Source organism: Thermobia domestica, chromosome 11 (assembly GCF_964235325.1).
Source record: "Thermobia domestica chromosome 11, izTheDome1.hap1.1, whole genome shotgun sequence".
Classification (NCBI taxonomy): Eukaryota; Metazoa; Arthropoda; class Insecta; order Zygentoma; family Lepismatidae; genus Thermobia; species Thermobia domestica.
Window position 1 is genome coordinate 97099315 of NC_137464.1, and position 14277 is coordinate 97113591.

A 14277-nucleotide genomic window follows, 5' to 3' on the forward strand; every position below is an offset into this window, starting at 1 on the left:
TGATTCATCAAGGCCGTTCATGCGCCCCCCTTTCATTTACTCTCTCTCGATGTGTGTATATGTATGGTTCTTTTACACTACATTTTCCCACAAAACATACAAACGCTTAGACATTTATTTTGTTCTTACTGCCCTAAAAGTCTTCGGTATTGACTAGCCAAGCATTCGTTCATTCTCTGCCCCCTTTCATTTATTGTGGTTTCTCGTTGTATAGTTGAAATGTATTTACGTACTGAAAACCCTATAGGATGCATGTGTCGTTTCTCTTTTGCTATACCAGTGTTTTATTTTTCAACTAATGCACCATCTTAGGATAGCATTTAACATTTAGAATATGGTCACATAAATTAGAAATTTCCAGTGACTCTTGGTTTATTTCTCATTAGCGGCGACCCTTTAAACTAGTCGATTAAACTAATTCAAAGATGCATTAGTATAGTATCTAACATTTAAAGATTCTATTTCGTAAGTGAAAAGAAAACAAAAATGAAATGAAATCTTTTACTTTTGCTACAGGTTGAACAAGACTGGTGATTAACAAAGTGAAGGAGTGTGAAAGATTTGGTAGAATGAGAATGTGGAAGGAAACTTGAGAACTCCGAAAAATCCTACAGATACGATATTGTCCATCACAAAGTCACGTGGCTGATATCGAACCAAAGACTCGCAAGAGATGAACGGCTTATTAATCGTATTTTTAATGTTACGCATAATATCAATAGTTTTCTTATTCTTGATTGTAGCATTATCAACTGCATTTTTTCCTTACGCTAGATTGTGATAATATCAACCGTAATCAGGGTGCATCCATGGGGGTCCACAACATATATATTTCTACATTTTCTCAATTAAAACTATACTTGTTTAACAGGGAAATGATTGACATAGCATGAAAATTTGATCTTCCACTTCATCTGTACTCTTTCTCTTACAAAAAATCTAGTTTTATGATTTTTTTTTCTCTGAAAGTATACGTGAAAATATTTTACAATTACTTATAGTCTTTTGTGGTGCAGAATAATACCCAATTAATACTACATAGACGTAGTGGTCAGACATGGAGTGGGTCAGTGGGTCGGTGGGTCAATGGGCTAAATGGGTAAAGTTTTCTGAGTGGGTCGTGGGTCAACAGCATGTGACCCGCTGTGACCAACCACCCACCATGGCCCACTGTGACCCACCACCCACAGTGACCCACTGTGACCCACCACCCACAGTGACCCACTGCGACCCACCACCCACCATGACCCACTGCGACCCACCACCAACGTGACCCGCTGCGACCCACCGACTCAGTAGATGACCCACCGCTAGACAAGCTCAAAGTAGACGAGTTAGTTATTTCTTGGCTGAAAGATGGACATCATTCCGCTGCGGATGATTTACCACGAAAAAGTTCTGGAGATCAACAGGAAATAAACCCGATTTCAGATTTGTTTTAAGGTGGAAAATTACGAGTTATGGAAAATGTATACTTGTTACTAATGGCTTATTTGTGTTATTCAACTTTGTACCTAATTTTTAGTAAGTCTCTTCTTTGCTTTAGGTAAACTACTTTGAATAAATATTCATAATAATTGCAATTATGCATATTTGTAACTTAAATTGAATGTGATGTTTTAGTGATTACACAAATTACAATTATCAGCATACTTTATGGAGATGGTCTCACATAGGGTACCCGAGCACCTTTATACACTATGAAAAACTGATTTTTAAAGTTTTTTGTGAGAAAAATACTGTGAACTGAGAAACCATAACCTTTTCCATATTGTACAGGGGTATTTTCCTGCGAATAGACGTTTCTTTTGGAATGCGTTCAGAAATTAACAGTTGCAAGAATACTCTCTTAGTACAAGTATATTTTAGGCACACACTAATTTCCTCCTACCTCGGACTGTTTCAATTTCCTCACTGACAAACACTTTACCATATTATATCGTAAAGGTCAGATCCACCGTTACTGTAACAGAGTGGTACTTGAGCGATTGACTAGAAATTCAAACTCCGATTAGTGACAATTTCACAGTCTTGTTTTATTACAAGTGGAAACTCTTTAGAAAGTACCGAAGAGGCCGTGGATCGTGTTCAGAGTTGATGACAATGGATTTTGGTGAGTCAGAGTAGGTCACATTGGATGAGAGTGGTTCATGGTGGGTGGTGGGTCACGGTGGGTCAGAGTGGGTCAAGGTGAGTGCTGGGACATGGTGGGTCAGAGTGGGTCACGGTGAGTGGTGGGTCAAAGTGGGTCACTGTGGGTGGTGGGTCAGTGGGTCGTGGGTCAAGTTTTCATTGACCCACGCCAACTCTGGTAGTGGTTTGTAGTAGTGATCCCTCCAAAGCTTGAACCTCTTCCAACAAAATTTTCTGAGTTTGCGCCTGATGCCTTTCTTCCTTTCATTAGCCTATAGCAATATCAAACAACATTCTTTGTGCTACGCTGAATTGGGGCATAATATCAACTGCTTTCTTTTTCACACTAGATTGCAGCAATGCCTGTCGTACTCTTTTTCCGTACACTAGATTGAAGCAATATCAAGCGTATTCTGTGTTACGCTCACTGTAGCACCATATCAATCGTACTCTTTCCATACAATAAATTTAACAATACCAGTCGTATTTGTTTCGTATACTATGTTGTAGCAATATAAACTATATTCTTATCATTGTGTTGAGTTGTAACACAATATCAGCCGTGTAATTTTCGTACACTAGATAGGAGCAATATCAACCGCCAGGTTGGCACCTAGACATTTTTATTTGGAGGGGTCCGAGCTTTAGGACGTCCAATACTACAAGCCACTAGTCTATGTGATATTGAACGAGTATTATTCTGCACCCGAAAACACTATAAGTAATTCTAAAATACTTCCACCTATATTTTCAGACAAAAATGGTAGAACAAGATTGTTTTTATAAGACAGGTGAAGTATAAAGTCAAATTTTCATGCTACATCAACCATTTCCTTGTTAAACAAGTACGGTATAGTTTTATTGAGAAAGTTTGCAAATGTATGTTCAGTTAGGAAATTTAGGGGTGTCGGAACCTGGAGGACCCCAGTGGGTGCGCCACTGTCAATCGCATTCTTTGTGTTACGATGGTTTATAGTACATTTTCTAATTATATGGCCTAACTTTACTGAAAAGTTTTTGTGTAGCTGACGAAAACGACATTCTACCTTATAGATCACATCATACTGTCTGTCTATACACCGTATACCATACGGTTTTTAAGTTCTTTCTTCTAGTTTCGACATGATAACGTGTCGCTATGTAATCTAGGGCACTCCACTTACGATTTTCGTCCGGATCACAGAAAATCGGTTCTTGTGTCTCAGACCTGGACTGACTCAGTGATTCAGAATGACTCAGAGACGCAGACCCGGTGATCCAAAAGCAAGTGAAATCATGAAAGCTTTCAATAGCATGAGTGCAGAATTACGTACTTAATTAATGACACCTTTACTCAAATTCAATCATTCACGTGCAAGATTACTATTAATGTAAATTGTTTCTTTAAAAAAAATCATATCTTGAAAACTTCAGATACAATTTCATGCTTATTCAATATCTCTGTACTGAAAAGAAAGCAATACAATCGTTTTGAACAAACTACAATTAATAATAATAATAATAATAATAATAATAATAATAATAATAATAATAATAATAATAATAATAATAATAATAATAATAATAATAAAAATACTTGGCTCAGCGGAATCATTCATATTCTACGAGATAAGGTTTAGATGTTAGATCGCTTAAAGTATGACATGCCTTATAAAAAATGTAGCTTTTCTTCTCTGTGATTTTCCAAAATTAAACTCTGATAACACTTATCTTTCAGTTATTTTTTCAGTGTAGTGTTTTGGTACACACATGTGAATACAAGAGGAAAGATAGATGTACTGAGAGGGAGAGAATGATGCTGCTTAGAATTACGCTTGCAGATTTTCGAAAAGATGCCCACGTCATAAGACGAAGTTTCGTGGTCTTCGGGTCTGGCTGGTTGCTGGCTCACGGGTCTAAGTTCAGACTAGGTCATCGGTCGCCACCGAGGAGTCGTCACCAAGTTTGGTGGATCATGAGTCGACTGCTTTACCGCGTACTCTGGGTCATGACCCATTTCATCACTGCTTCCTTCAAAGAGAAATAGAAGTTACTAATATATTGACCTACGTGAGATATTCTAGTTATTAATGAAGAACTATATCTTTTTATTTTAAGTTTTCTTAGACCCATTATTTGTTGATGAATTTAAATCAACATTACACTGTTTGTACGTTCTACATTAATTTACGGACAAATAGCGGTGGAGGAGGGAGAGATAGCGAATAATATGACCAATAAAGAAGGAATAGTCCAGTGGCATTGGCATGTCACAATTAATGAGAAACCATCGTCAAAAGAATAAGTAAAAGTTAGTTTCACCAAAAAGCAGAGAGTAAAAAAAGCAGAGAACTTTTAAGTTGTCAGGACATATCTAGTAAGTGAAATAACATTATTTTGTCTACGCTGAAAGGACAAAGTGAGAAAAGTTAGATACTCATGTTTGGAGAGCATGTCTAATACATTTCTATATTTATAGTGTAGGTTTAGGTCAGTGATGCAAATTACTTAGATATCGTAAGAAACACTGAGCAAGTTTCATGAACCACATCTTTCGCATTTGATTTTTTTCCCAGTCTCCTGTAGTCATGCTATCTTCATATAATTCTAGGCACTCATTCCATTTCGCCGAAATACGATAAGACGGCGCAATCTAGATCGGATGGCGAGGTTTTCTACTGTTACATAAAATACTCAAAGTCCAGTAAACCCTTGCAAATTTTGAAATTATTTTCTTTCGTCTAATAATGATATGTTGTAATCATTCTACAAACCACATCCCACTATATCCAGAGATACCTCGATACTTCCAAATGACTCTACAGGATGTATGAAAAGTCTCCATACCCCTAGATTTGAGTACCATAGAGAACAGGGTCAGTCCTATTTTATTTTATTTATTTAGTATATACTTTTGTTGAATACTTACATATATGAACTAGCTATGTGTTCAGTTGATCTGTATTCGATGGCGGCACATGCTTCTTCACGCGTCATCTTACGTCCACTACGAAGCCTGTCTTCTACGCATTCTGAAGCAAAAGTGTGTTTCTCCCAACGAAGCAGTTTTGTTCTATGAGGTGGGTCCCCGCCAAAGCGATCTGTAAACCCAGTCATTACGTGTGTTGTGTTATTTTTTGCCCTGTGTGTGGTCGTTCGTGCATCTTTAACTATGTAACTACTTGCTTTGTGGTCGTTCTTGTATCCGCACACATGCTACTAACCGTTCCTCAACTACTTGCCTTGTGGTCATTAGTGCACCAACACACATGCTACTAATCATTCTTCATCTGTGTAACTGCTTGTCTTGTGGTCGTTTGTGCACCCACACACATGCTACTAACCGTTCCTCAACTGTTAACTACTTGCCTTGTCTGGTCATTCGTGCATCCACACACATGCCACTAACCTGTCATCAACTGTGTGACTACTTGCCTTGTGGTAGTTCGTGTTCCCACACACATGCTACTAACCCTTTCCTAAACTGTGTCACAACAACCTCACACCAGCCATGGCTGCACAACTGAAATATTTCACATGAAGGGTAAGGGAAAAAAAGGAGGAATGTCACTAAACTGCATTTTCGAGAAAACGGGGTTTTTATATTTTAAACCGCGTAAAAAAGAATAGGGTACTTAAATATTTTGACCCTTTTTACATGGAGATTTCGACATCTACGTAAGCATGGCATATACTGTCAAATAGTACCAAGAGTCACCAACAGATAGGACAAAGTACCCGATAAAGGACACATATGGACATTCCTTGTTTTTTCCCTTACCCTTCACATGACCTTGAACGCATGGGTACCGGACAGCGCTGTCTGTGTCCACCAAAGTAGTCTTACTAATACCACAATCAAAATCACACTTATATTGTTCTCTGTTACCAAACCTAAGAGGGGTTTTCTCGGACACCTTGTCCAACATTACAAGAAAACATATTATTTTGGTTATACTACACGCAAAAAAGAATCAGAATCAATCACTCCCAACAAAATAATTGGTAATCACTTCTTCAATTCCTATTATAATAAGACCAAAAAATGTCTAAAAGAAAACTAATAGCTGATATCATCATCCCTAGTGAAAAGATTGATTAGAAAATCAGAAGTTGAAATCTAAAGCTCTAGATAAATAAACTGCAAGATTGAAAGTGGAAAGCCTCGCTTACTGAACAAGTCGTAGTATCTTTCATCTTCATTATCGCTATCTACATCTTCGCTTATGTTGTGTGACACGATGATTCCATTGCTAACTTTGAAATGAGTGCCTAGAACTATATGAAGATAGCATGACTACAGTAGACTGGAAAAAAATATCAAATGCGAAAGATGTGGTTCATGAAACTTGCTCAGTTAAAGATTTAATTTGTGGTAGGGTGGAAAACGGACGACTACGGACAGATAAGAAGAAGAATAAATTGATTTGTCCAAATTATTTGTTAATTGTGCCATCTGACCCTCTCTGATGAAAAAAATAACTGAAAGGAGTGTTTTTTGGAAGTAAGATGTTGAGGCGTTAAGATTCTGAAATTAATAATTGTATATTTTGTTTGCTCTTGCAAAGATTAAAATTTGTTTTAATCTACTTTGTAAAGTAGTAAAGAGATAAACAAATGGCTTTGTTGTTGCTTTATTAACAATAAATGTGCGCACAAACACAGCTGACCCCTCCTTGGCACTAATAATGTATCTATGTTTAGATTCTGTATGCTCCTATTATAATATTTTGTAAATATATTCACATCTAATAACACAAGATTGCAAAGATTTTGCATCAACAAATATGTTATAAAATATAAATCAAATTTAATACTTTTGATTACAAAACCATTATTTGTTTCATCCTATCACGTACAGACTGTATACAATCGAGCGCATATTGTTTTAGAAGTACTGCCTTCATCAACCATCTGCAGAATGGTATTCTAAATGCTTAAACATTTCCAAATGTGCGTCTCTTGTAATTTGTTTCTTTGTGTTCTATATTGTAAGTTCATTGCTTGGAGGCTAGAATCAGTTATCTTGTTTTGTTTTTTCTACCATAAGGGTATACCTACCACTTTGGACTGTATTGTCGAGACCTTCAAAACTGTTGCATCATCTGTTTCATAGCGTATCATTGACAAAGTATAGTACGTGTGTCTAATTAAATGGGCATTCGCTGTTATAAATTCAGGAACAGCACATCAAGCTCGGGTGGTATGAAAAGACGGCGTAAACAATCTAAAAAAATGTTGCGCATGTGGTTGTTCTGTGACAGAGTCATAGAAGACACATAAACTTGTGTGTGAAGAATTATTATTTTATATATTTTAAAGTGAAATTAGGCGACCAGGACAAACCGTTGGCTTCACATATAAGAAACATAAACTCGTGTGTGAAGAATTATTATTTTATATATTTTAAACTGAAATTAGGCGACCAGGACAAACCGTTGGCTTCACATTTGTGTATATTATGTGCTGAAAATTTCAGACAGATAAAAGGAATTCAAACACTTCTTGTGGAGTAAAGTTAACTCTTGAACTGTGTCTGATGTTACAGCTTTGACTGGCCACTTAACAAGCAATCTCCTGCATGAACCAAGTATGGCAGTATTTATTGACTCACAGAAAAGAAGTTCAAAGGGAGTTCTCCTGCCATTGGCAACCAATTAGCATTTCTGTTAATAACCCATTCGACAAGCCCTAGAGGAACCACGCTGTTTTATCTATTGTGTTAGAAAAATCAAATACGGAGAACATAGTGACATGTGTCCTTTGATCTGAAGGCGTATTGTAAAATTTTATTGCGTAAACGAGAAGGGTACACTAATTTCCCATGCTTCCTGCGTAAATGGGGTAGTAGAACTATGAAAGACAGTGGATAGTTTTGAATTGACTTAAAAGAAAGTCTCCATTACCGGAATAAAAATGTAGTGCATTTCCCATTAACTGACCCTGGAAAATTCTTTAGCTGCTTTACATTATAAGTTGGGAATAATGAATCAACTTGTCAAAGCGTTGGACAACATGATTTTTGCTTTCAATATCTAGTTAAAACATTTCTCTTGTTGTCAAATCCAGAGATTAATTGATTATTTGATTTTGAGTTTAATACACAGTGCAGCATCAAAGCTATATGAGACATGAACCTACGGCTTAACGCGGGATCCAAACCACATGACCTGCTGACGAGAATTGAAGCCTGGTTTCAAGCACTGAAAGCGCGTACACTAAATATTTGGCCACGAAGTTCTCCAGATATTAAGGAGAGCTTTTGTTTCTGGATATTCAGAGTCTTAAACTCGTAGATTTTGACTTCAGAAATACCATGAGGGATGTGAAACTTCAGGCAAGACTGTTTATAGAAGTTATTAACGACTTTTTGGGCAATGCCAAACATGACCGATACGAACAAATTGTGAAAACCGTGCTCTAAAAAATCCATGCAATCGGATGTTACATGAGTTCAAAGTTGCATTCGTTCTACTCCTATCTTGATATTTTCAACAAACCTTAGTGCAATGAGCAAAACTAAGGAGGAGAGGTTCCAGCAAGACATTATACAGATGAAAGGAAGATATCAGAGTCGAAGGAATGTCTCCGTGATGCCAGATTAGTATCTAGTGCGAAAGAACTCCCGTTGAAGAACAGAAATGCAAGTTAGCAAAACGCATGTTTGGAACTAAACAACGGAACAAATAATGTGTAATTCGTGAATTTCACTTAACATCAAACTCAGTTGAATGTTTCAAACCTGCTTTTGTAAATTTTGTTGTTGGCAGTCAGTGTTATACATATTCATATTATGATGCAAGGCAAAAGGAAAAAAGTAAAAAAAAAATCTCATTTTTTATTTGACAATTTGAAATATGTGGTTGGGCTCTATGTAATTTAAGAAAATGCAACTCGTAGGACAATAAATAAGGGAAAAGTAAGCATGCTTTCGTTTTGAATAAGTCAGTATCATTCAAAGATCTACACAGTGAAAGTGACAAGGTGGAGAAAGGAAAGCGGCTAACTGGTGCAAACTTTGATCCAGCATATTTTTATACAATCAAAGAGAGCGGTAGAATTTTTCAGAAGAGGAACTCGAGACCATTTTTCAAGACTTTTGGAAGCTCGGAGACCACAACTTACAAACTTAGTTTGTTGGCAATCTAATATCCATATCAGACAAATAAAGTTCAAGACTTCGAAAAGAAAATCCACGCAACCGTAATGTGGCTTTCAAGTATTTTTTAACTAATCTTAGTGGCAATAAAGATCAAGTGTGCAAAGGATCCATCAGTAAAACCTTTTCCTTTGGTATGAAGTACTTGAATGTTGTTGTAAACAAAAAGAAGAAATCAGCATCAGGAATATTATCTCCCGATAGAAAAGGAAAATTTCTGAGGACAATTTATAATTTCTTCGTAAACAATTAAGAAACTACCTGCATATGAATCGCATTATGGGCAACAAAGTAGTAGCAAAAAATGCCTATTTAAACAAGCAAATTACATACGAAATGTACAAATCTGAGTGTTTTGAAAGCAAAAAAGTTGTGAGTTACACATTCTTTCTCAATTTTATGCGTAAAGAATTTCCATTTCTTTCAATTAAAAGACCGTAATACGTGCAAGGTTTGTGACACACTTAACATTAAACTAATATATTGTCGCTCCTCGTCATGCGAGGCTGACGATATTCAAAAGCAACTATCTGATTATCAACTAAAAACTGAATATGCCTATGGAATGAAGAGAAATGACAAGGAGAAGTCCGAGGTAAGTAGAGGAGCAACAGTTGTTGTCACATTCGACTTATAGCAATGCTTACCGACACCAAGTTTACATATAAGTGTATTATTTTACAAAGCAGTTTGTTACATGCGGTACGAAGATATAGGAGAAACAGGGTCTGATCAAATTGCCACGTGTATGTTTGAGTACATAATAAATTTTCCTGATTTTGTGAAACATCTTACTATGTATTCTGGCACGCGAGGTGGCCAAAATAGAAATATTAATTTTGTAATAATGTGTACCTTCACACTAAAAAAAAAAAAAAAAAAAAAATTACCGAGAATAGATCATCAAATTCTGAAGCCTGGACATACTCATCTAGAGAGTGATGCTGATCATACCCGAATTGAAAAAGAGTTCTAATATTCAAATTTGTGCCCCACAAGAATACTACATGATGGTTAAAATATCTCGAAGAAAGAGACCACTAACAATATTGTGGAAACAGATAAGAAAAATTTCTTTCATTTTCAGAACTGTTAAAGTCGTCGCTTGTTCACAAACATTACAACACTTTAGAATACAAAGAGGCTCGAAATAAGATGGTTGAAATACGAGAGAGAATTTTAATGGACCCTCGTCGACAAGGAAGTACTGGCGAAAATGCAACGGTTTGTCCAACCTAGTCAGGACTAAATCCAATAAATCCAGAGAAGAAGAAAGATCTGTCTTTGTTACCCCTACTAGATCCAATATATCATGGAATCCACACATCTTTGGTGTCGTCTCCAAATGTAAGACTCACAGATCCTGACATTATTCAGTCAGAAGAAGAAGATGAAGAGATGTAAGTGATTGGAATGGACTTGTGTTATCTAAAAATGTAAAGATTCAAAGTTAGAATAGTTTGTTTCGAAGTAACTCTGTTCTATCAAGTTTCAAAGTTGGTAAAAATGTTTATTTTATTCATGTAAAATTAATGTAATTTTATGAGAACATTGTTACGATAAATGTAGAAAGCTTAACAAATAAATAAAACTGAAGTCAAAGCTAAAGAAAGAAATGAAATGCCATATTTTGTACAGCTTATTAGATTCTTAGGGTGACTTATACAATTCCGTCTCCCTTAGTAACTAATAATTAAAAGAAATGTAAAAAGATAAGTCATACTTTTTATTATTGTAAAAAAAAATGGTCCTACAAATATCAGAAAAAATACTATATCTGCAGCATTGTATAAGGCCAGTATGTTACTGTATTACTTTTACATTTACATCATTAACACAAAAATAGAAAAAGGCGACTGAACTTTTTTAAAAAATCTTTAAATCTCTCTCTTGAAAAGTAGCGATTTTGACTTATTCCCTTTCGCCTTGCAAGTGCAAGTATATTTATTACAAATCAGTAAGTCATTAATATATTTCATCTGCATATTGCGAAAAGTTCTTACGCGACGCGGGAAAATGGTCGATAGATTTGAAATCAGTATACTAAAATTAGGTTTTAAAAAAATAAGGTTTACTTTATGCCGCAAAAGAAACGTATCAATTAACAGGTCTGTATAATCATTGGCTTGCAGACATATTACTTCGAACCTAAAAATCGTAATATTTCATAAGTTAATTTTCATATTTTCTCAATGGATTGGACATCTTAAATTAATATTCAGATGCTTTAGCATCTTCTTTCAGATACTGGGATTAGTAATTTTAGGTGAGGTATGAGGGAGATGACTTCCCTAGGTAATTACACTGTCTAGGAATTGGGGAAGAAGAAAGGAATAGGAAAGGAAGGTAATGACCTTGGACTATTATGTGAGGTAGCATCCCGACATTTGCCTGATGTAAATGAGGAAGAACTCACCCACGATGGTTGGTCTGAAGAGGCTTTTTCACTTTTTCGACCAAATGTTCTCACAGTGTATCGAACCTGGTACTACTAGCATCGAAGGCAATAGCGTCGCGTTGCAAGAATATATTCCATATCCACTCTTATCTCTCTACTAATATTTGATATTACTAAAGTATAAAGAGCATTCTACTTGAAAATTTAAATGTAATAGGAATACAACTTTCTACTCCATTTCACCATTTTTATACGATTACTGACATATTTCACAACATCCGCCTGCGGGGTCCAATGCTTCCCTGTCTCACAGAGAAGCAATCCTTTTTTGTTCCAGCTTATTCATTAGCAACTATATTATGTTCCTGTCTGGGACAGAATGTTAATCAACTTTGTTTCTAAATGCCTTCTGCGTAGCAACAACAGATTCAGTTCTCCAAAAATTTTAACGATAAACTGATATTGCTCCAAAGAATACACTATTCTCACTGTGTCCTGATCATACTCACAGAGTAGCACAGAACTGTACAACACAATTCCCAATACAACAGCCCAGCGTCCTGTTTCTTATTCACTTTGGCGAGGTTCCATCTAACGAAGAAAATTCAAATCTCTACACCGCACCACCCTTATGCCAATTGTAAGGTACACTGGCGAATATTCTTCTTGAGGTGTGGCCGATATTACCCCGGACTAATTTAAAAGAGAAAACATAGTTCCATAAATCTCCCGTCCTTCCTTGATCATTTGCCACAAACCACATGAAAATCGAACTTCCGTTAGAAATTCTAGACCCAAATGGAATTCGTGAGTTTTAAAAAATCACCCTTACATGGAAGATTATATATATAAAAAATATAGGATGATTGGATATACTATGAGACATATAGGAATCACGCTATTAGTAATAAAGAAAATGTCAACTAGGTATAACATAGTTTTGTTCTTATACATTTTCGAATGTATCTACATGTTTTATTCTTGTATGAGTTTAATTATGACAATTTTAAATGAATTATTGAACATAATTATTTATTTTATGAATCACATAGATGGAATCTCATATTTGGGTAAGTCCACTTCGCATATAAGCCTATAAGGTTGGAGCAAAACATATGTTTCTGGTTGTACACACAATAAGCTGAGAGTCTTATACAACGAAAGAGGGTCGTCGCAAGTTGTTTCTTTTTGCTGTTTTTTTTCGTCTTCTTCTTACCAGATCCTTGCCAGAACAACAACTGGGCAACCCTGAAATGCCTTGCACAATGTCTTGCTACAATCACCGCCAGCCGAGCTTTACAAGGTTGGTTTAGAAAAAGATAATTCTGTCCTGCTTACCTGCTTAACTTTGGCGAGCCCCCCTACTAGTGCAGTGGGAACGTAATTGTCACAGTCGTTTCGCGTAGGTACCCTGTGCTGTGTCGGACACAATTCGTTTTTTACAATCCGACACACACATATACACACTCTCGCGAGTTTATATAAAGTTCTTCTGATTTGTGATTATATTTTGAAAAGTACTTTTATTCTTGTTTATTTACTTGTTTCGTGGTTGACTCCTGTTGTATAACTTTGGCCAATAAAAAAAAGAGACATTGTGTTTCTGGCTGCATTCCTCAGTTTGGTTGTAGTTGGTGCGTTTATTTGTGTGTGCTAGTGAAATACAACTGCACCGCTGATACAGTTCGACAATATTCGTGCCTCTGTTGTGTAATACAGTGATAGTGCAACGAATGGGAATTAATTTTTCATTGAATACGTTGAAGAAATAAAAGGTGAGATTATATCCAATTTCATTTGACTTGACTGTTCTTTATATTAATCTGCTCACAGGAATTAAAGCAACCTAAAATGGACATAATTACTATTATTTTATATGTACTGATAGAAGCTTAATGCGTTATATTAATGTTGTAATTTATTATATCAATAATTGAAACTTCAAGAAGGATATCGATTATTAATATAAAAAATTACAACTTTTATATACGCGAAAGCTTTCACCACTATAGCTACATTAATGCATCTATTGTTACACTTAAATATGACGATATTTTAAAATCAAAACTTCATATATCCTAGTTATATAGAGAAAAATATTTATGATCGATGTTAAATCGAATTCCCTGATCTACACTAGATCATTTATTCTACTTCTGCTTCCTCTTAACGAGTTAGAATGAAGTTGAGACGCAGAATTATTGAGGATTGAGGATGCCATATATACATTGGTATTAACAACAAATTAGGAATGAATTAATAATCTGTGACCCCGCGTGGTGTAGTCGCTAATGCTTTCGTCTTTGGTGCGAGTGGTCCCAGGTTAACCTCCCGATGAAGACACTCGGTCGAAAAACTGTAAAAGCTTTTTTCAGAATAGTTATCCTGAGTGAAGTTTTCCTCATTTACACCAGACAAATGCCAGGATTGTACCTATCATACAGGTCCGAGACCGCTTCCTTCCCTTTCCTCGGATAGTGTAATCGCCGAGTCACATCATCCCTCATATGTGGTGGGCTAGCATGGCCATAGATCTCGAAAACCCAGAATTCTAATTCCTATTCTTAATTCCTAATTAATAATCTGATTCTGAATTAATTAGAACTTT

The 14277-nt window shown here is 35.9% G+C and overlaps 1 protein-coding gene across 8 annotated transcripts in view; it reads left to right on the plus strand.

The window, feature by feature from the left end:
* The window catches only part of Calx (sodium/calcium exchanger 3), a 646863-nt gene that overhangs the window by 130211 nt on the left and 502375 nt on the right, over window positions 1-14277 (plus strand). The window contains exon 1 of one of the 8 annotated variants that reach the window (XM_081730842.1): window positions 13298-13444. The exons of the other annotated variants lie outside the window; for them this stretch is intronic. The gene's annotated coding sequence lies outside the window, so the exon portion shown is untranslated. Of the gene's footprint in view, window positions 1-13297; window positions 13445-14277 lie in introns of those variants that run through there. 8 annotated transcript variants of the gene reach the window in all.